General features: G+C 40.0%; 1 protein-coding gene across 1 annotated transcript in view; it reads right to left on the minus strand.

Annotated features, from left to right (window-relative positions):
• The window catches only part of LOC145994697 (kelch-like protein 26), a 69,850-nt gene extending 50,959 nt beyond the window's left edge, over window positions 1–18,891 (minus strand). The window contains exon 1 of the mRNA XM_083130870.1: window positions 18,686–18,891. The gene's annotated coding sequence lies outside the window, so the exon portion shown is untranslated. The remainder of the gene's footprint in view (window positions 1–18,685) is intronic.
• Window positions 18,892–23,355: the final 4,464 nt, after the last annotated feature.

The raw sequence follows: 23,355 nt of genomic DNA on the forward strand, positions 1-23,355 counted from the left end.
TCAACTTCTGATCCTACTTTCAGCTGCGAAACTAACTGTCATGTGCCAGAGCCTCGATTCAAACCTCTGTGTTCCAGTGACACCAGTGCTTATTTACAGCATAATTTCATGAAGATTTTTCAATATGAGGATAATATTTTTGGGATGTTGGTAGTAGGGAAGCCAGGAAATCCGGATAATCCCGATATCCGAATAATATGGATGGATATCTGGATATTCAGATACTCCGTCTATGCAGACAGCAATTTACTTTTTCGAGTTCACCAAGTTATTCTGGCAAGAATGGTTTCTGAAATTAAGGAAATGATTACGAAATAAAATAAATAAAAGGTTCCACCAGGCACGTATTTAGAAATTTATTTCGGCGGGTCCGAACCAAGTGTCTCAGAAATAATAATAATATAAGTTAAAATAATTGTTATAATTATATTCAATTAAAAATATTAATTAAAATATATAAATTAATATTGTATTGCTATTATTTATATGAATAGGTAAAAATACGGTATAAGAATAGATATAAAAACATGTATTCATTATCTACCGTACCTGTAGTTAAGATCGCTTAATTTTGCATGAAAACAACTGTCCTGACAAGCAAATCAGTGCCAAATTGATAAAAAATAATAATATTTATTAAATAAAAAAACCGAATGTTACATCTAGTTGATCATAATGAATAATTATTCAACAAAGGAGTCATTGTACTACGTTAGCTTTTGTTTAGACAGACACACATCAAATTCATGTTACATAAAGCAATTATAAAAACTAAATATTTACTGCCTTCAAATAAGTTCGGTGGAAATAAATATCACAAGGTATATTTTCAATATTTGATTTTTGTAATTGGTAAGCCTTTCGGGGCGGGGGTCCATAGGGTTCGAATCCCAGCCACGTTGAAAAATAAGCCAATAAATGTGATAAATACTGAATGCAGTAATGCAGAGATCTGTTTTGAAAAGAAAGCTTAACAATTTTAAGAATATGCTGAGAATCCGTACCGTAGAAATACGAACATGACGAATAAACGAATATGCGAAAAGACAGTAAAACGGATGGACGATAAATATGTCCGGAAAGTAAGTATTCGCCATGGACGTCCGGAAAGGAGGGGGCGAGGAGGGGCAAGTCCCCCAAACCGAAAAATGAATGTCCATCCACAGATTATATATTTCACACATAACTTCATTTCAGTCGCAATAATTTGTGTTCATTATCATAAATGCTTTGAAGGAACAGGATAATTTCAGACTGAAATAGTGTTTTTTGAGAAGACATCGTTATTATCGGGGAAAATATGGCCCCTAGAAAAAATATCTTGCTTGCCCCTCCCTGGAAAAAATTCTGTGGACGCCAATGGTATTCGCATATTTCGGGCATCCGGATATTTACGTTATTTGGATAATTCACAGACTGACACGTTAGCTATGAGCTGAGCCGACACATGGGGACTGTTCCTAAGATAAACGAGCCGAAGAATCGAAAATGTATAGAACAACTAGCAACTTGACAAACGTAAAAAAAGAAAGAAAAAAATAACAACACCGTTTGCACCTCACGATCATTCATTTTATAATCTTGGATTTAGTGATATACATTTTTAAATGTTGCGTTCATGGATGGCTAACAGTTTTTTTTTCTCGAATGGGGGAGGGGGGGCAGTTTTTGGGTCCCAAAACATTGCTACCCATCACAAAACCTGCTTGAATTTTAAGTCGTTTCTGCGACATTTCTGTACGAGTTTTACTTGCAATAATTAATGCCTATTACGTGGCTGAAATGAAATTATATGTGTGTGGGAAAACAGATCTACTTTACTTCACAACACATCTCCGAGATCTAGAACAACAGAAAATGCGCATACACAACATTACATTCATGAACCATGCGATTTTTTTCGCTTTTTACCGGGGGTACTGAGGGTAAGGAGTTCCGAATTTTCCTCACTAGAATCTTTTTCAAATAGCACACTGACTGAAGCAAGAATTGGTGTGTCTCAATGTAAAATGGCACATGTCGGTGCCGGAAAACGACCCATTTTCTTTTCTTTTTAGCAATTTTATCCAATTCTCTTGTACAGTCAGCCGCAAAGATAATATCAGATAAAGCGTCCTCTTCGTTCTGTGTTGTTTAAGGAAAGGAATTGTCTTATGCTGGAGTAGATGTTGTTATTTGCTTCTTTCTTACAATTAACACCGCGATGGACTTCTATTAATCTTTGCCGTTGGGTGTACAGTCACCGGCAATAAAAATGGGACACCTGGATCCTGAAATACTCGCTCCCCTGCAAGGCGTGATGGTCTAACTCTACGGCGGTGCTAAAAGTTACGATTGAAAATTGGCTATTAAAATCGCTTAGGTAACATATATAGCGGCTTGCAGGGAAGTGACTATTTCAGGATCTATGTGTCTCATTTTTATTGCCGGCGAGTGTACCTGTCGCGAAAAAATGACAACAGTGAGACTGGACGGTAACTGACCAAACAGACAAGAAAAACGCATGGCTATGACACAGTTCTGAAAACTTTCGCATTGTGACAAGGACTATCATGCTGAATGGTGCGTACTTCGCTATACTTCACGACATCCTTCGGCTGTTGATCCACTTTTAACGAAGCATTCTCCTCTCGAGTGTTTCTGGAAAAGGGAACGCAGAACACCGACGGCTCTTTATCGCAAAGAAACAATACCGACGGTGAGTAATAAAATGCTGAAGGCTCCTTAATTAGTCACGAAGTATTCGCTTTGGCGGGGAATTGCGTTTGGACACGAATTGACCAGTCCTTTACTGGTCAAGTCTTCTGCTCGTCGGCCGGTTGTGGAAACTTCACGGAGAGAACATTTTAAGTGGGAAAAGCATTCAAGTCTCCATATTCAAGCGTGTCTGAGTTTTCGTTTGAAGTCCTTTTTTATGCACAGATAGGTAATGTTCCTCCACCGGTCTCGAACCCAGGACCCCTTGATTAGAAGACAACGTTGCCAGTACGCAGTCAGTAGGTAATAAATCACGGTTAAAGCTTAGCACCTTTGTTTGAATTTGGATATTTAACGTTGTTTCTACTTCTTTTAGCCTAATCGCGACGATGAGGATGAATGATGAAACACTGAAAACTACCATTCCATTGGCTAGGACTCCATCCCAGCACCTTCATAGGTATTTTTCTCTAATTTATCTTTCTCTCTCTCTCTTTTTCAAGGACAGAAAGAAGAAAGGGGGAAGGAGAGGATGATATAAAGAAGGGAGTACAAAACATATATTGGAGAGGAGGGAGTATAAATCTCTCCCTCTGGGGGCCTGGGGGTGGGGGGAGTTAGTCGCTACATACAACGTCCATCCAAAAATACTCATACACGAACGTGTTCACTGTTTACTACCAATCTCGGATTTTGGTTCGGATTATTTTTCAAGAAATCCACTTTTAATTCTAATTTATTTTAGTGCTATCAGATACCAAATGAGTTTTTATCTGTTCCAAGCAGAAGTAAACAAATATACGTGACTTCCAAGAAATCCTATTGGCTGTTCCAATGGTAACTGTGTGTGGAGGAGTGGTTAGCACAGCGAGCGATGACGCCAGGAGTCTTGGGTTCGAATCCCGGCCTAGTCATTGTTTTGTGAGTGATCCTTCCTCAACTTCATCCTCATCGTCGCGATTAGCCAGAAGTGGCAGAAAAGCGATACACGTATTTCAGTGGCTAGGTCACGACACCTGTTCCGTAACAGGGCCGGAAACTTTTTTTCTCGCACAATTTAAATTTGGTCCAAGTTGCGTATTGTTTCATTTCGATGCGGAACTCGGACCCTTTTTAAACCGATCCGGAAAAAAAGGTTCCTGGACCGTATTGAAATTGATCCGGAAAAAAAAAGTTCCTGGATCGTATTTAAATTCATCCGGGGAAAAAGGTTCCTGGACCGTATTTAAAATAATTCAGGAAAAAAAGGTTCCTGGCCTCTATTTAAATGAATCCGAAAAAAAAGGTTCCTGGACCGAATTGAAAAAGTTATTCACGGTCCAGAACACATTTACGCTTGCTGATCATCTCTCCTGCACCGGAATTGAATTTATTTAAAGTTCATGGACATTTAATTAACAATTCTGCCTTAAAGCAAACTACACACGCGCTGGCAACAATGACAGACGAAAGCGCCGTTGCAACATACTTGAAACCACGATCTCGAACAAGCCTCCGAATATGGCGGTCGGAGGCGAGATAACAAAAAAAAACAAAAAAGAAACGACGTAGGCAGGTTTAACCCTTTGGAAACGCCCACACGCGCTTTCCGGTGTTACGTACCGAATGGGCCAATACACTCGGACAAAAGCATCCGACGGTACAACTGACAACGCAGGTGGCTGCCGGTCATTTCCTGCAGGAGCACACCGTTTAGCCTCCAGGCCAGAGCTGCCTTTTTCTCGGGTCACAAGTTGATTCATCTCCGCTGGTGTTTACGACTGACGAAAAACAGAAACGGATGCCCACGGGCAAAAGGATACGGAGCTGGGTTTAAATACTCCAGACAACAAATTTACAGATTCCTTAATGTTGGAATACACACACCCAGAGCTACTATTTCTTATTTTGCGTCGCATTGCTTCTTGTTTACGTTTATCGTGACGATGAGATGAATGTGATGATAATGAATTACTGTAAACACTAGCGTACGATTTTTTTTTCGAGGTGCTGGAATGGTAAAGGTGGTCATTAGTCATAAAATAGAAGATGAACGTCACAATGAAGCAGGTCAGGCTGGAGATAGAGAGTTCTCGGGTTCGAATCCTGATGATGACACGAGAGTTGCTTTCTAGAGCGAACAAGATCAGCGCCTGAAATGGAAATTGTTACTGGTGAATGTTTGGTTGAGCCTTGGGGTTAGCTGGGGGGGGGGGGATGCTTCTATGGTTTAACATGGTGATAATGGGATAACTGGGGGGGATGCCTTGCAAAACAATTGCTAGCCACGGCACTTAGAGCACTAGGCGGAATCTACCTTCTATATATATAAAAATGGATGTGTGTGTGTGTGTGTGGTTGGGTGTGTATGTACGTATGTTTGTTCCTGCATAACTCTAGAACGCCTGGAGCAATTTCAACCAAACTAGGTACACGTATCACTTGCAATCTGGAAATAAACTTTGGGGGTAAGACGCCCCTGGCACCCCGGGGTGGGGTGAGAAGGAGTGACATGTAAAAATAATCGAAAACGACCGATATTAAATTCCGCACAAACAGACTTCCGTGACACTATGCAATCCCGCACAACGGTAGTGTTTCTCGGGTTGTCTGACATTCAGGCTTTGTGTTCCGAAAACGCCCGATATTACTCTGGAATCGATAGTTTTCGGGAGTCGCTCCCGATGCCGTTCAACTGCAAGTTCATCACCTATCGGAATGGGAGGTGACAGGGGGTGAAAAATAAAATGCCACCTAGATTAGTGTCGAATCCATAGTTTTCGGAGTCGCGAAGCTAATTGGTGACATTCACGATCACATTCAAAATTAGTTACAATTAACACTATAGTTTGAATTCATTATTTTCCTGTCTAATACAAGATTGGGATACACAAATACCCGGGCAACGCCAGGTAATCAGTCAGTACACAATAAAGTAATTGGAAATTAGCATTTTTAATCTTAGTTTTAAAAGATGTTCTTTACTGCATTTACGCTCTGTTTTATTATTTATTTCCTCGAAATTTCGACGGGAGCTGCAGCCACACCAACTCCTTCTGAGTATCAAACCTAGTGACATAGTTGAAAATTGGTGGTCATACTGAAACCTTAGTCGCAAAATTATATCTCGCAATTAATAAATATTAATGAATGAACGACAACATTATTTCAGTATTTATAGTGATTGATAAACCAAAAATAACATTAATAGCAGTTGAACTATATGCGGCTTGTGTGGCCCTGTTCATGTGTGCTTGTGATTGTCCTTTCATAAATGCAATCTTAATCCCTTTTCATCCAAACTTTGCAACAAAATCAATTAAGTCAACCACTAGACACGTCACTCCACCATAAATTTACTGCTTCCACAACTGGTCACTTCAGAAACCGCTCTGTTAATCATATGAAGCCGTTGCCTAGTGGCCAGAAATGTCAACTGGAAAAAACTACATAGTAGCGAACATTAAAAAAATTCTAGTCGCATTTGCGATTTTCGACCGGTAATTTCGGCTACTGGATGGAACAAACACGATCACACATCCTTGCCTTGCATAGGATTCTAAATTTTTGCTATTTTACATTACTTTCCTTCCACTTTTGGCTAATCGCGACGATGAGATGAAATTATTGAAGGGACACTCGGGAAGTCTGCATGATTCGAACGCAGGAACCTCGGTGGCGAGGTTGAAATCCAGACACCAAGTCGGCCCTACAAATTTCTAAGTAACAGTGTTTCCAACTCAGCTCTTTACGCACTATGTAAAAATTGTCCAAGCCTTCGACCTAACAAGGACCACAGCGCAATGCAGTACATCTCGTTTTTTCTTGCTACATTACCATTTACCTTCAAAATTTAACTCCTCAAAAATACTGCAGCAGGTGTGGGGGAGGGGGTACGGGAACAATGTAATCTAGCAGAGAGGCATACCAACACTCCACTTGCTAGGAGTATGTAAATGGAAATCATATATTATGCAAAATTGCCTGCATATTTCTTGCTTGGCTTAATCACTAAATGCTCTTTATGTTATGCCAAACAATAATGCCGCTTGGCAGTGTGTATGTGGAACGTCAATGATGAGAGGTGCAAGTATGTCAGTATATCGCCGGTAGGCATTCAAGCAAAGAATCCTGAAGCATTTCCTTCCTATGTCTAATAATAGCCTGTTCCCACTTCCTTATGTTTACCGTTACCGGAAGTAACAGTGAAAATATCGCGAACTACTGTCGCAATATAGCGTTTCTCTAATTAGTTGTTACGTACTATTGATATTAATTAATTTTATTTTCACTTAACACCTTTGCTAGCGTTAGGGGTTTTCAAGACCATCAAACCATCAAAATATTAAAAATAAAACATGCATTTATGGGGTGCAGAGGGTTCAGTGAAGGCTCTCAAATATCACTCTCTCCTCAACATAGCCTGGGTATAGGTTGCACATTTTACAGGGCGACAAGGCTCTGATGCCCGGACAAGCTTGAGACTTGTTCTGTGACGTTCACATCTGCTTATGATTGTCCCATCATCAATCTCATCATTCAAAAATATCAGTAAAGCGACGAACAATAATCCTGATCAAGAAATGGATTTATGACCTACAATTCTCCTAAATATGCTCTAGCAACAATGTAAGTTTCCAAGTAACAGTGTTTTCTCATATACGAGGGCTGGGGCATAAGTCATGATAAGTAGTGGAAAGTGACCAAAGTAGGACCCCCGTTTTGTTTTTCATCCCTGGTGTCATTATGGCATATTATTTCTATTAGAAATTTAATAAAATGAGTTCTTTGATATGATTGCTAACGTTTTGAGTAACTTAATCCACCTTAAAGCCCATGATGCTTTGCCAGTAAGTGTTTCTGTAAAAAGAGACGAAAAGTAACAACGGAGAAAAAGTGGCCAAAGTCGGACCCCTCCTTTAACGAGTTCCAAAAATTGGAAAGACGCAAAGAAATGTAAATATATGTAATATAGTACATGAATTACATTTATTAAGCTTGCATAAAGAATATACGTACATGTACAAAAGTAATATAATATAGACTACCAATATCCTAACTGCGTCAATCGCCCTTTCCATTTTTGGACATCCCACCTTCTCCCACCTACATTGCTTTTTCTCTTGAACATCTGAAACAATATGTAAAAGGACTTTACTAACGAGTAACGACCCTTTGCTTCAATTACGATAGTAATGTTAGGTATTCATTGAGGGGTCCTACTTAGGGCATTTTACTCGTGGAGTCTTATTGTTTATACAATAAAACCACACGTATCTTCAAACAAACCATTACCATAATTTCAAAGCACAATACTTACTAGTGTCTAAATTGTAACAAGATTGCTACTTATCTCTCTCTTAATTAGCAAAATTCCCACTGTTGTGCACCGATGTACAAACTTTCATTCTCACAAAAACAAGTCATGGCGGATTACAGCACCTGATACTTGCACGTTACTGCTGATACCTTCCCTACACAATCTTTTCGCTATTCTCGACGTGTTTCGCCCATTGCGACCACACGGCAGCACCTACTTACGGACACAGGAAGGGGGTTCGTTTTTTTTGTTTATTTAAGATATTATATGTATACGTGGATATTTTATGCAGGTGAGGTTTGGTTCTGTTAACATATATAGCGTCTCACCTGGTTTTTGGAGGAAAACTCATTGATAAGTAATTTTCAATGTGGTTTTCGCTTCAACCGTTCCACACTGGACCATCTGGTTCAGCTGGAAACACATATTCAGGATGCATTCCTCAACAAGGAACATTTACTTGCAGTTTTCTTTGACCTCCAAAAGGCATATGACACAACGTGGCGCTTTGGCATCCTAAAGCAGCTCCATTCTTGGGGCGTGCGTGGCCATATGGCGTACTTTATTGAAAATTTTTTATCAGATCGCTTTTTCCGCGTACGTGTTGGGAACTCCTTTTCGGATCTTCACGAACAAGAGAACGGTGTCCCGCAGGGCAGCGTACTTAGTGTGACTCTGTTTGCCATAGCAGTAAACAGTGTTATGGCAAACATTCTTTCCCCAGCACATGGCCTCCTCTATGTAGACGACCTGACGATCTTTTGTCGCTCACGGAATCTCGCGTCAGCTTCTCGTCGACTCCAACTGACGATAAACCGTTTGGTTGAGTGGTCCTCCCAAACAGGTTTCACCTTCTCATCCGAGAAATCCGTGTGTGTTCACTTTTGTCGTCAGCGTACATGTCATTTAGACCCTGACCTGTACATGGGGAAATCTCCCCTGTGCTTCGTGAATGAGGTCCGCTTCCTGGGCCTCATTTTCGATAAGAAATTAACATGGCTACCTCACCTTCGCCAGTTAAAGTTCTCTTGTCTTCGAGTTCTCAACCTTTTAAGTGTTTTATCTCATACTTCCTGGGGTGCTGATCGGACGGTACTGCTTCGACTGTATCGTACACTCATCAGGTCGAAGCTTGATTATGGATGTGTTGTGTATTCTTCTGCCCGCCCATCTAGACTTCGCATCCTAGACACCGTCCACCATGCTGGTATACGTGTGTGCTCTGGTGCCTTTCGGACCAGTCCAGTCGCCAGTTTATACGTAGAGGCATCTGAGCCGTCGCTGTCTCTGCGAAGACAGCGGCTGGTAGTGAACTACTTCCTCCATCTTCGCTCGTTGCCTTCACATCCTTCATTTGACACCATCTCTGACGAGAGTAGGCTGGCAAGGTATCGGCTCCACCCTAGTGCCACTAGACCATTTGGTGTTCGTGCAGACGAGATCCTGTCAGCACTTGGTGTTGACAGTGATCTTCCTGGCGTCTCTCCACTCATTCCGCCTCTCCCGACCTGGGAGTTTCCTGCACCTTCTATCGATTTTTCTCTGACTGCCCTTCCAAAGGCAGAAACACCAATGGTTGTATACCAGCAACGGCTTTTAGAACTTCGTGCGAAGCACCCCAATTTTAATGTTTTACACGGATGGGTCCAAGACAGTGGAATCTGTTGGTTGCGCCTTCGTCCTAGACTCTCAAAGTTCCAGTTACTCGCTACATCCTGCCTGTTCCATCTATACGGCAGAGTTGTACGCCATTCTAAAAGCACTGGACTTTGCAGACGTGAATGGGCTGAAGAAAGCCCTTGTGTGCTGCGATTCGACCAGCGTGTTGCAGTCTCTGGATTCGCCGTATTCCCGGCATCCGGTAGCGCAACGCATATTAAGACGGCTTGTGTCCTTATCTGCCAGTGCGGATGTACACTTCTGTTGGGTCCCTAGCCACGTGGGCATTCTGGGGAACGAAGCAGCAGATGCTGCCGCCAAGTCTGCTGATGCAGATGGCGACGTTCTCGTTCACCTTTTGCCAGCTAGCGACCTGCGGAATGTTTTCCGTTGTTGCCTTCTTGACACTTGGCAAGCCGAGTGGGATGCGGAAACGGGGAACAAGCTTCACGCTGTTAAGCCCACCATAGGTGCTTGGCGTTCCTCGTCCCGTCCCTCTCGGCGAGAAGAAGTTATTCTTGCCCGCATGCGTCTAGGACACAGCCGTCTAACGCATAGTCACCTGCTCCAAGGGCTGGACCCTCCGTTGTGTCATGTTTGCAATGTTTTATTAAGCATTCGACACATTCTCGTTGAATGTGTCGATCTTGCTTACCTCCGGCAGACTTTTAACCTTTCTGGCTGTTTGTCATCCCTCTTGGGTGATGACAGCAGTATTTTAACAAATGTTTTTAGTTTTTTGCGAAGAGCTGGACTCTTCCACCGTCTGTAAGGAGGTTTTTAGTTTGTTCTGACTTTTTAATGTGTCGTGTTTGTCTCGTGCAGGTCTTTTTACAACCTTGCACTTTTAGTTTTTCCCAAGGGGCTATCTACACCCCTTTTTTTAAATTAAGTCAGAATTTTAGATAAGGGGACATTTCCCCGTATACATAGAAGGGTGCGAAATGGCCTTAAGTGCCGACGCACCCAGAAATTTTAATTCAATCAATCAATCAAGGCTGTCCCTAGCCGTTCATGAACATGACATCCGTGTGGACACTGTCACTAGATGGCAGTGTAACGAACGGTTATTGTACACTCACCTCACTTAGTTCTCCGGCAGTTTGTTTCTTTATACAGCATATTTGCAGAAGATACACTTCAACCTATGAGTGTACCAATATACGCAGTGGCGTGCTCAGGATTTTCGAAAGGGAGGGGTTACGTATACTTTTTCTTGGTAGTCCGCCCTCATTTTGTCATATTTTCCTACCATTGACGTTCTTCTTTTTAGGAATATTGGGCCAAGGGGGGGGGGGGGGGGTTATAACTGAACATACGCTGTATAAAACACACCTTATTACTAACTTCGTTGACCCTGTACAGAGGGCAGTGGTTGAGACAACCGTGAACAGCGTTCGCGTATCAAAATATGCCAGAGAATGCCACAAGGAGATGGCGGAAACTGTGGAGAATAGTGTCCCACCGTAATATGCGCCTCTTTTGTTTCTGTAATGCTCATATGCTTTCAGACTTGTAAGCACATGCGGCTCGATGCTAGTTTTAAGGAAGTTTGATTGTTTCTCTATCTATACCCAGTACACATGATCTGCATTGTTCATACATTCCACAATACTGTTCCCTTCCATTTGTATATTTCGGATTTTCGTGCATCCTCGCGAAAAAAAATAATAGTTGCCATGATTTATGCTCCAACCCTCGTAGTTAACTTCGTGTGGGTGAACTATTTATATTTTTCAATTAGGTCCAGATCTCCTCTGAATGCAGACAATTATTCATCTCTGCATATCTCGACTAACATTATTGACAACAAGCATTTTCATTGGAGAAAACAAAAAATCACATCCTGTGTTGCACAATGAATACGAAACCGCGGGAAAACAGCGACAATGGATTCGCTGTCCACAAATACAACACACTCGAACGATCAATAACCACGCACAAGTTCGAAGCGGGAAACAGCTCCCTAAACCTTGGAAATTATCTGCAAACACGTGACCAAGTTGAAAAACAACGAATTCGCCCATGCAGCAAATCTCCACAAATGAACGCAGGTTCTGGCAAACTTGGTTGTAGTTTGCAATTCTTTTCATGTTTTAAACTCGTTTCTAAGAGACAAGATTTCCACAAAAGTAATTAAAATATATATGTATGTAGAAAAATGTTCAATTTAACAATTTTTTCCTACGCTTTTTTGCTTCTTCGATGAGAAGTAGTGGTGTAGTCTTTACACCAAAACTTAGTATATTTTCAAGTACAAGTATGTTTCTCTGGGGACAGTACCAATGTGTAAATACCATACAAAATGCACATTTCGGCTCAAGAAGAATTTTTTGTATCAATTTTTGTTCTTTGCAGAGGTCAGTAAGGGTCAACTGAAGGATATTCACCCACTGACCCCATTTGACTACTATACGTTTTGAGCCTAATTAGTAAAAAAAAATAGTTTTTTTTAAACAAAATACTACTCTGGGGTAACCTCGTACTTTACAGGCCATTTTCCCAATGAACTGTATGTAATGGCACCCCCAATTTATGTCAAAATATTATTATTTCTCATGATTTGGAAGAGGTTGCAGATCCAACTGTCCCCCTTTGTCAATGGCATGTGTTTGAGATGAATATTTCTACAGTAAATATCAGAATGGAAAAATTGTGGTATTTTAATACTGTGTAGTATTGGCGTAAGTGGAATTTTTTTCGGAGGGGGCTGGAATTGTAGACGTGGACATTACATAGCTGCGTTATTGGGGGGGGTACATCATAAAATACTAGCTGATTGCCCGGGTATTTATTTATCCCAATCTTCTATTAGACAGGAAAATAATGAATTGTAACTATAGTGTAAAATGAACTTGGGAGTTGAACTGCATTGGGAGTGTCACTATTCATCTTAGTGACCCCGAAAACTATGGATTCCACACTAATATCGGTCGTTTCCGATCATTTTTAAATGTCACCCCCCTTTCCTCCCAAACCCCTAGGGGTGCCTTACACCCACAGTATTTCTTTCCAGATTGTAAGTGATATGTGTTCAAATTGCTCGAGGATAGCAATACCGCACCTTCTGTGTAGGCAACCAACTTCGCCGTGCTATGTTGCAGGAAGCATAACGTGCAGGATATGACACGAAAATGCCACGTAACAGACTGCTATTTTCCCCCTTCCCGCCCCCACCCCTAGGAAGCCGGGGGTGTCTTACCCCTACAGTATTTCTTTCGAGATTGCAAGTAATACGTGTACCAAGTTTGGTTGAAATCGCTACAGGCGTTCGAGAGTTATTGCTTAACAAACACACACATCCATACATTTTTATATATATAGAGATTTCATAATTACAATTTTTAACCTTCGTCCTAAAGGTTAGACAAAACATTGTAATCGGGGGCAATTTGAAAGCAGAGTTTCAGTTACCACTTTGGTTTTTCACACATTCTTTACTGCATTCATTTGAAAATGTTGATTTCCTTAAAATCTGTGGAGGGGCTGTAGCCCCATCAGTCCACTCTGCGTAAGCCAGTGCTGTGTAGAATACAAACACAGAAACAGTGCACTGCATGGGGAATGGCCAAAGGAAAGACCTTTTCGTTACAAACCTTGCCAATGGAATAATCTTCAAACAAAATACAAATTGTGGATTGCATAAAACCTTAAGTTAAAAGATGAGTTTGTCTTTCTAGTAATCAGTGGCGGCGAAGGGGGGCAGTTGCCACTTTTTGCCAATTTTGCTCCAGCACTAGGCCAAAACTTAACTGCCAAGAGAAAATAAACTGTCCTTGCCCCTCTCCCCAGTTTTGGAACCCAATCGCTGCCACTGTTAGTAATATGTGAAATCCACCCTGGCTGAAGTTTGCCATAGTTTTGTTGTCTTCCATGCAATTGCTGCTACAGAACTTTCAACGAAGGTCAGGACACTCCTATAGCTTATCTAATTTCCAGATTGTGATTAAATTGGACTCATTAATTCAAACCACAACCACTGGACTAATTCCATACTAAACCACATCCAACACTCCACAAGGCATGCACAAAACAAAACTGTGGAAGACCACTATAATTACTTCTGTATCTGAGTTGATTGATTGATTTAATTTCTCTCCATGTAGCAAGTGAAACAGTTTTTCTTAGGTTGATTATTAAGCTAGCCATGATCTGGAAAAATATGATGAATCAATATTTAGAGAATCCCATGTATTCCTTATTGAGAAACAACTCCCAAGTTACAGCTAATCAAACTGAAGTTTCGACTTTTCCCAACACAAAACAAAATCTTCAACCTATTCTTTTTCCATTTGTGTGTATTTTTACACCATTGGAAATCCCAAGAGAACACGTAAAATAATACTTTCATCAGAGTAATGTTAAATTTTCTCCCCCCCTCTACAAACACCCTGTGCCAGACCTCGCCCTTCCACAACTCCCTATTCTCAAATGCCACATAGGAGGGGCAAAGTGTCTGGCTGGATAATGAAACTGCAGGCACCAGAGCCTCATTGGTCTGCCGGACCTTCTTGGAGGATGCAATACTTGTAAAGCTACACTTGCACAAGTACTTTCCTCTTTTAAACATTAGCTGCACCTTAGAAACCATATCAACAACCATGCCCAGGCTGTGCCTTGAGCCTGCAAGATTATGCTATTATACGTTGCGAAACTAACCTTCCTTCCTATGTAACGAAATAATATTAATTTGTATTTGCAATTTACCTCACATGCACAAATAATGTGGAACATCAAAGAATATGACAGCTAACACACACAAAAATGCAGGGTGTTGCAGTAGAATACAAACTTTCCAGTATGCACAAAGGATATCAAAGAGAACAAGTTTCCCCAAAATCAATGTGTTCATTTGTCACTATGAACCAACGAAGGACCATATTTTTATCACATACATGGCCCATGGCCCAACTGCCGATTGAGGGCCCAGGCCTACCTATACGGCGAACGGTTTTAGAAGCGATATCGGGCAGGACCACAAAGAGCCTCTCCGTGGTGAACAGCAAATGGCAAGAGTGCAATATTGTACAGTTAGGAAACTGTGGCGTGCAAGTTAAATGCCATGTTCTGTATATTTTTTTTATTGCGTGCAAGAAGTTTCGCCATCTTAAGGTTCATTATAAGAAGGGGAAAGACATTTTGCACCTGACTGTCAAGGTCCCATAAATTTCCATCGCCTACAACCGGAGTTATCGTTTCTTGAAGAAACACTGGGAAACAACTCCTTCAGTCTATTTTTCTTTCGTTGCCACCATGTTGACAGTCTTGGAAACATTGTTAAATTCGTCTCAATATACACAATGACCATTGTCCTGGATGTTCTCAAACATTGCAAGTCTGAGTCAGTTTGAGTTCAGCGTTTTCGTAGCAAGGGCAGTGTAAAATTATCCACTAATCGTTTACATGTATGCCACAAAGAACAGTTGTGAGAGAGAGGATTATATATATAGCTGAATACTTTACACACAGCAAAATCTCTGTCTTTCCTTCCACTAGCAGTTAGTTTGGCAATAGCACCGGCTGCATATTGGCTGAACTCATGTTCCTTCTATAAGCGTACATGGTATACAAACTTCCAGCCTCACTCACTCAACCAAAGTGGGAGATCATCTAACCAGTTACGGGGTGGTCAGCATGAGGAACCTCCAGTCGTCATCGTAGGTTTCCATGACTGGGTTATGCTACTCACTCGTAGCTCCCCAATTTCCACACGATGATGGGTGTGCTGCATAGGACGGACCACGAGTCTCCCATGCTCAAGTATACCGCATCGTAATGGAATGACTGGCAACTTTCCGTATTTCAGAGGCCTAATAAGCAGCACTGTCAACCTAAAATCTATACATGGAAGGAAACCACTCCATGCAATTACAGACTCTAATACAATACATATGAAAGTATGCAATATCTACAGACCGAACTGTAAAATGGATACACATGCTGACACACCTGCCTAAGCAACTACAAATATTGTACCACAGTGCAACAAGTACGTGTACGTCATTGTTCACTTAACAAAAAGGATAATCATATTCTGCAAAATAATAAAATGCAGTTAAAAGATTCAATCGAACATCATTTTAATGTGACAATCATTGTAGAAACATAAAATGTCAGCCTAGGTAGTTTCATCTAATTCATCTTCACATATCTCTGTAAGATATACAAAACAGCATTTTAACAGATGATGACTATGTTCATTCAATTTCACTTCGTCTTTTACTTCACAATCCATATTTGAGGGCCCACTACCATAGACAAATGACGGAAATACATGTACTAATAGGGTTCAAGTGTATTCTGCACATTGGAGCATCTTTCGCTCGAGCGGAAGACGTGTCAATTCTGTTTGCCATCTAGTGTGGCTGTATGAACTATTTGCTGCTCGAGGGAAAAACGCTCATTGCAGTACTCTAGTGGCCACTGGTCCCATACTCAGGCTGAAATCTCAAGAGAAAAGCTGTTTCACTTCCCCCAGGAGACTCCAACCTGTGTGCATCCCGTGGCCAGAGTCAAAAGCATGATGCCTTAGACCACGCACAGCCATGGTGCGGGACTTATCATGCACATATGCAGCCATTTATCACAGCAACAGTTGTCCCCGACAGTAATATTTTGTCGGAAAAGAACAACATTTTTTAGTTAGTGAACGCCAACCCTTGGTGTGTAAATATCTCTACAAAATTGAACTATTCTATAATATACAAAACATGAACATGCAAACTATGCATGGATGGTTATATATGCACATTTTAAGTAGGGAGAGCAGTTAAACCCCTTAGACTTCACCTTGTAATCATTTCTGTTGACATGTTGTTTCAACTCCATGCGTCTGACAAAAAAAGTAATAATGAATGACACTCGCAACCCTGAATCGGTGCTGCATAGGTTTGCATACAAACAGGGTAAAAATTGCCCTTTTTGAGGGTTTGTAACATCGAAATGTGACCTCGAGGTACAAGATATTACAAAGGAAGTACATCTTCAAGACCTACACACACATCATGAAACTTTGTCGGTGTTGTGAGTTGAATTCTCAAAATTCTCATGCCGTTTCTGAAATGTAAACAAACAAAAAAAAGACATTTCTTCCACTTCTGCTCAATGCAAAAGTTTCCACTTTATCACGGGAGTGGTCAGGCTCATAGGCAAATTTGGGTAAGTTATTTAAAAAGTAACACATTAGCACCAATTTGCTTCCAAAGTGAAATTTAAATAAATATACTCTTCCTTGTTCAACTGGGAAGTGGAATGGCAATACCAATATTCAGTTACTATTTGGAAATTCAATTTAATTGGTTACACCAGTATCACATTGGTTCTCTGTGGTACATATTTTCCAGTATAATACCATCACATGCACGCAAGTTGGTGCAGCCAACAGTGTCACTCTTTCTCTCCTCACTGCTTGTCAATGGGGGGGGGGGGGGGGTATCACTTTATTTCCAAGTAATACAGGTTTTGAAATTTCTCAACTAACACACATATAAGTAAAAATGGGTCAACTTGCCTTCTCCTACAAAAAATATGTTTATAGTTATGGATATGTAGACAATTATTTTCTGATTTGGCAATGAATATTATGGCTACAATATAAATTTGTTGAAATAAATTGATAAAGCATTTAAGCACTTAATAACAAACATGGAGTCATTTGCACAAAATCTGCATACTATTAAACTTTAATACTAGTACACACACAAATAGGTAGAATTAGATTTTCAAATCTATGCGAACACTCATAGGAATTTGCATTTCATAAAATAAGACTTTCAAGTATTCGGACAGGATAGAAAATATAGTATTGAGATAAATTTCTCACATACGACAAGACCCTTCTGTCAACCAAATTCTAGAAAAGCATTAAGTTCTAAATATTTACTGAATATTCAGTGATTTTTCCTAACTTTACGTGAATAGTTCATGGGGCAAGTATGTTTTCCACATTTACTGAAGATGCCATATTGTCACATGTAAAGTAACGCGCCATGGAATGGATAGCGAACTTCACTTGTTCACATCATCAAACATGCCGACCATTAGTATCGACAATCATAGCGGTATTGTATGTACGGTATTTCACATTTTCTAGACGTGACTGCCAATTTTTAACTGCAGATTCGTGATTTTGAGGTCAATATTAGTGAGTATACCAAATTTGAAAGCAATCGGAGATACTCCCGGTATTCTGTAATTATAACCCCCTTTTTCATAGGTGTACACATGTGCTTAAGTTTCAACCCAAAAAGTTCCTTTTTTCGTTGGTGCCTGACACAAAGTGAATCTGCATATAGGAGTGCATCTTCCTGTTATATTCATATCAATAACAATTTGATGTAGAACTTAACTTAATTTTTATTCTTGCTATTACCCTACTTAATAGTACTCACTTAATCCAGACCATTATGATAATTTAGGACATAAAGAAAAACTAAATATGCTGACCAAGGCAGAATGTTGTTATAATAGAACATAAACTTTTACATTCTATTAGTTTAAAAGGCCTAAGTTCCTTTTGTTTTATTGCGATTTCATCATGCTACGAATGCAATTTTTACATGGTTCGATTTCAATGTACGTCTGTTAACACAAACTGTGGAGTTTTAGTGATTACTTAAGGTTTTGTTCAATATATGCTTTCGTGGTTAGGTTAGGCAGGTTAGGTTAGGTTAGTATTAAAATAAAGTCTCTAAATGCATTCTACTAAGGTTCTGATTTACTTCTACATTCATTCCAACGCTTCTACGATATTTACTGTCACTTGTCGACGGAGAATATCTTGTCCATGAGAAGTGCGTAAGGTAATTTTCAAGGTTTTTTTTCAACATAAATAACTTTTTCTTCGAGTCCGCTCATTACTTTAAGGAAGGTTCAAATTTCGTGTGACAATGATTTCCAAAATTCTACGATAATTAGTTTTTGTGCTAGGAGAAATCATAAAACAAGTTTAAAACTATAGACAGTTTTATACTGTTAAATTTCAGGTTCCTTGCAAGAGTCGTTCACACTATTTACATTTACTGAACTTACCCAATGCAGCTGCAACTAGATCTTCATCTCAATACACAGCAACTGAAACACTCCACCACACCACACAACTAAGACAACATAGCACATAAACATACTCTGCTGTCCATAACCAAAATCATATTATTTCATTCTCACATCATTGTAGAGAGGTGTATTTTGCTCTACGACGAACCAGGCACTGATCACTTCTACAAACAACAGCCATATTTTTTTTTACCCACTCTCGATGGTCACGTGATAAGTATCCAGATCGTCCAACAATTCTACTATTGTTCTGACGCTACAGCACTAGACTATTCAACAGTTGAGAAGAAGGAACTTCCATGTTTTTCAACATTTTCTTGTTAACAACACTCCTCTGTTTCCTTCTCTGATGAACAAACGACTGTCGAATTGCCGTTAGGTTTGTACAGGATCTCGAAAAGTTGGTAGTTGATACCGCAATCGAGAAAAAAATTCCCGTCTCGATCCCGACTTTTCGGGATCACAAACTGTCTTGAAATTCAAAATGGTCTGGTTTAGAATGTTGAAATTTTCTGCATTTTCTAGGGGTGTGGGGAACAGAATTTTTTCGAGATCCCGCACACCCCTAGCATTTTCTGCACTGTAAGTGTTAGAAATTCCAAAAGTTCAAAAATAATCACTTTGAGGGAAATGATGTGTAGCATATTCCTTCCACTTTCCAAATGATGTGATATTCTGGATTCTTTCCTTGCAAAGCAGAATCCTTTCATTAAATATTTCTCAAATTGGACGCTAGATGGCTGGAGAATAGCTGCGGGTCGTATTTTCATGGATTTCTAAATATTGACGCTAGATGGCAGGTGGATGTACGTACAGGACGCTCGTTAACAGATTCCAAACACGAGTATACGTACTTAACGTATTCAAGGCGCTGTACTTGACGTACTCATACGCAGGGCCGGATTAAGACGAAACTGGGCCTGATGCTTGAAATCTTCGGTGAACATAACGACGTTATAGTTACGTAACAGCGCAAAGAATAATAGTAACTGTATAATAAGTAACGCTGTGCCTAGGCGTCCGAAGTTGGGGCTCCAAATTTCATTCTAAGATTTATTTTCAGCTTAATATAGCAAAAGAAAAATGTTCAGCTCTCGGAAAATTCTCGTCCGTTTTCATATGGGCCTATTTCAGGAATGAACCTAAAGCTGTAGCATCAATAGCACCCACCTTAATCCGGCCCTGCACACAACGGCAAAAGAAATGAATGCTATGTGAATATACATTGCCCTTTTCGTCCAGTCTGTTTTCCAAAATATGATGATCGCCAATTATGAAATGAGAATGTCAATAAGGCAGAGGACAATATCTACTTCGCATCAACAGATTTACATTCTCTTAAACAACACAATACTGATGGACATTTTGCCTAATATTATCTTGGCTTTTCTTACACCCGCTTTAGACGAAAGCATTTTCCTTAGCATTTTGCCTAATATTATCTTGGCTTTTCTCCGTAATTTGATTGGATTCATGTAGTCAATCTATGGATGTCCGAAAGGAGTCATGTCCCCCTGGAAAATAATATCAACCTAAAATTATATATTACAAAAAAAAAATCCTTCCTAAATATTAATTCACGCCTTCAAAAAATTGATAATACATACATGTAATTTGAATCAATGTAAAAACTAGTACGAAAGGTTAAGACAACAGACAAACTGTAAAAAAAATATATATTATAATTCAGTGGCGTACGCAAGGGGGGTGTTACGGGGTTTAAACCCCCCCTTGAGCTTGTGGAAAAAAATTAAATGTCCAATTTTTCACAGTCAAACATCTGGGACAATAATATTACTATTATTACTTCTACTACTACTACTACTACTAATAATAATAATAATAATAATAAAATTTGAATTATTATTTCCATGCAGCATGGAGAAAAGCAGAGCATTCCAAACACATGCGTCTTTCAGAGTGATGCCTTGAAAATAAACACGAGTTTATGAGGTTAGGTTAGGGTAACTATGATTTAAAAGAGAAAAAAGTTGTTTTGTATGTCAGTTGCAACAATGTTCAACACACTGGCGTACGCAGGATGTGAATTATCGGGGACATATATGCGGGAAAAAAGCCTGGAAAATTCCATCAATTTCGGGAATCGAATCCGGATCTCCCGCGTGATTGTCACTTGTCAGCCGCTCTACCGACCAGATCACCGCAGCTCCTTGGATGAGTTCCATACTTTATTTCAATTTATTTTAATATATTTTCTTGTATTTATGGATCTTCTTCACCCTTTAAATGTCTCACCTCGTTGACCAGACAATTATTTCGTAACAAAGAAACAAAAAAATGCTCCCAGGATTTGATAAAAATCGAATGACTAGAAAATAATTTCGTTCTATTGTTTTCATAAATACTATATTTATGTAGATCTCTACTACTTAATAGTAGTAGTAGTGGTATTAGTAGTATTATTAGTATTAATTCAGCTAATTAATTAATTATAAGTATTATTAATTAATTGTGATTATTATTATTTAATTAAAGTATAATTAAACAATGGTAATGTGAATTTGGACAAAAGTTTTAGATATAACACCCCCCCCCCTTGATGAAATCCTGCGTACGCTACTGTTATAATTACATATGTAAATACATTGTTACAACAAAAATTACGATATTATTACTGTAAATGCCCATTACCAGTCTCCTGCGTTTTTTGTTAACAGCTTAAATCCACTCAATTTCACTCTTGTCATTGAGCTTCTCCAGCAATTTTTAAAATCAATTTTAGCTTAGAAAACGACCTCTCAGCTGATGAAGACGTCGGAGGTACGCAGGGACGGCAACAGGGGTGGGCACGGGTGGGCAAGCGCCCACCCAAAAAATCCTGTGCCTACCCGATTGCGTTGCGGATACGAAGGGCTAACTCAACAAACTTACCTTGAGCGGGAAATGCGTTTCAAGTTGTCAGGCACAGTGCGAACTCCACAAAAACGTGGTAAGAGTAGATCGGAAAGTTTCCTGCGTGATTTCCAAAGTGTTTTTGTTGAGTTTGCCCCGCGCATCACAACTTGAAACGCATTTTCCTCTAAATATACTTTTGTTGAGTTCGCCCTTCGTATCCGCAACGCCTCATACTTGGGGATATGAGAATGTTGCAATAAATAAGTGTATTCTGGTATTCATTACATGTATATTTTACTAATGAATATTATCTATACTAGAAATGTTCACATACACAGCGCGGCAATTTGAAATCGAGACTGATTTTTTTTCTCGGTAGGTGGCGCTGCTGTGCAAGCGATCTTTGGTGCGAACAAGTAACGGGTATCTCACGAACAATCGACGCAGAGCTCGTTGACCTTGAGCTACATTGCCGCTTGTGGCGTTGTTGAATGTGGGCACGTGTCGTGAAAGTGTGTCGTGATTTCAACATGGAATAAAGAGCAAACATCAAGTTTTGTGCATTCTTGGGTAAAACTGCTGCGGAAACGTTTCACATGTTGTAGCAAGTCTATAGGGACAATTGTTTATCATGTACACATGTATTTGAATGGCTCAGGCGTTTCAGTGAAGGACGGGAGCCAATTGAACACGACGAGCATCCAGGTGTAGCAGGGACGGTGAGAACACCAAAATTGGTTGAGAAAGTGAAGACTAAAATTTCAGACAGACTGTTACCGCTTATCTTGAGGTACTGAAACGTTTGATGCAAGGAATAACACGTGTGAGGCCCGAGTATCGAGATGATAGCAGCTGGCGTCTGCTTCATGACAGTGCCCCAAGTCGCAAGACGTGATTGCGAAGAACATTGTGGCCCTAAATCGACTCTGTGTGTTGTCACATCCTGCCTACTCACCGGATCTGGCTCCGTGTGATTATTTTTTATTTCCTAAACCAAAATCTACCCTCAAAGGTTCCTACTTTTATGATGTACCAACAATCAAGATGGATTTAAAAAGCGTTACACAAAACTTTCTTGTGATTATATTGCGTAGAATTAAAATAAGAAATGTGTTGGTAGGAAAGCTTCGTTTTGAGGGCGTCAGAGAATTAACAAATCACGATGACAATGTTTTAAACTTTAGAAGCATCAGAGGTTCAGCCGAAAAGGTCAACAAAATTTGTAGATGCAGATGAAGTAAAGAAAATAAAGGTGTCATGAAGTATCCATTAGAAAATTTTGTTTGTTTTTAAATCCACTTTAATGCTCAGATAGACTAATCGGGACTAAACTTACAGTTCAAGGTGGAGTTTGAACCAGTGTGCATTGTGCTTCCACCAACGGGGGAGGCAGTAGAACTGCGAGAACCTCTTCATTATAAGGCGACAACGTTATGCCATTGGAGAAAAAAATATACAGAAAGATTGGATTGGAAAGAACTCACAGGAAACGTGTCATTTTATCACCACAGAAGATGCGTTCATTTAAGATTGATTGAGTTGGTGTTTTTAGTTCACTTTATGCACAGTAAGGCTAATTGGGACTGGACCTACAGTTTAAAGTAGGATCCGAACCACTATGTGCCTCCACCGGGTATCGAACTCGGGACACCTTGATTACAAGGCGACGACGCTACCACTGCGCCATCGGGGAGGCCACGCGTTCTTTTAAGAGGGTGTATTGCCAGAGACAAATGTTTGAGACTTTCGGAAAACAACGTTATTGTTCACGGAGTTAGCTGCCTTGATCC

This window comes from Lepisma saccharinum, chromosome 1, assembly GCF_977018435.1.
Source record: "Lepisma saccharinum chromosome 1, izLepSacc3.1, whole genome shotgun sequence".
NCBI lineage: Eukaryota > Metazoa > Arthropoda > Insecta > Zygentoma > Lepismatidae > Lepisma > Lepisma saccharinum.